General features: G+C 52.0%; 1 protein-coding gene and 1 non-coding gene across 2 annotated transcripts in view; both read left to right on the top strand.

Annotated features, from left to right (window-relative positions):
* TRPM8 (transient receptor potential cation channel subfamily M member 8) overlaps nucleotides 1-1,126 on the top strand; it is a 688,444-nt gene that overhangs the window by 485,338 nt on the left and 201,980 nt on the right. The window lies entirely within an intron of this gene.
* On the top strand, nucleotides 837-908 carry TRNAP-AGG. Its single transcript has one exon. It is a non-coding gene; the product is annotated as a tRNA-Pro (tRNA).

Here is a 1,126-nt window from a genome sequence, read left to right as displayed (position 1 = left end):
AGACAACGAGCCACACAAAAGAAAAGGAATAAAAACAGTACCATCAAACAAGGAAGACCCAGAGGAGTCCCCTGACTTCCCTCCAGAGGCCGACATAACCACGAGGGGACTCGACTGGGATGACACCCTAGGCTAGGAGGCCAGGAAAACGAGTTTTCCTGGGGACTCCCGTGAGGAAGGAAGGCCCAGCTCTGCCCTAGTGACAAAGCTGCAAGGATCCTTCTCTTTTGCGGTGTCCAAGTGGGAGCAGTGGCGGTGTGCCCGACCCCTCGGGCCCCCACCCCAGAGCTGTATGGTTTAATAAAGGCCTTTTTAAAAGGAGCTGGTCTCCTGGCCCGTTCATCACACCTCACAAACTGTGATTGTCCCAGGGTGCTTTTTATATGTTTTCAGGCTTTCTGGGAGTCCTTTGGAATACACTGCTTGCAGACAAATATTCATGCTGTTTTGGGTGTATATGTTGTAATTTCATTTGGTTTCATGGAAATACGCTTGCAGATGAATATTTATGAGTGCATATTGTTATAATCTTATCGGATGGAGGTTTCTTGGAAATAAGCCCCTTGCAGACGAATATTCATGTTGGCCTTGCTGCATATCACTATAATATTGTCAGGGAATGTTTCCTGGAAATATGCTAAGATTCTTGTCAGATAAGATTATAACTTTAGCACGAATTTACTCATGCTATTTATCACAGGCTGTAAAGGGATGTATGGGTGCATGGCAGGGCCCCATGTGGCAGTGCGTGGATGGAGCAACATTTTGCTGGGCAGCAGGGAAGTGTCCAGGGTGTCTTGGGCCAGAGGGCAGACACAGGGCAGATGGTGCACCCCGGCTCGTTGGTCTAGGGGTATGATTCTCGCTTAGGGTGCGAGAGGTCCCGGGTTCAACTCCCGGACGAGCCCTCTTTTTCCACACCCAGCGCCTCCCTGCCAACCGGCTGGTCCCCCCAACACCAGTGCTCACCCTGTCAGCCTCACAGGGAAGGAACACCGGGTATCTCCACACCCTGCAGCACCTGGGTAGGGAGGGAAATCTCTGCGGCCATTTCCTCGCTGACTGCTTTGGCGTGCCAGGAGGCAATCCCACATCCACAGGCAGCCCCCGAGATTTTCGGGGGGGG

Source organism: Parus major, chromosome 7, assembly GCF_001522545.3.
Source record: "Parus major isolate Abel chromosome 7, Parus_major1.1, whole genome shotgun sequence".
Classification (NCBI taxonomy): domain Eukaryota; kingdom Metazoa; phylum Chordata; class Aves; order Passeriformes; family Paridae; genus Parus; species Parus major.
Note: the sequence above shows the minus strand (reverse complement) of the source record. Positions and strands in the feature narration are given on the sequence as shown.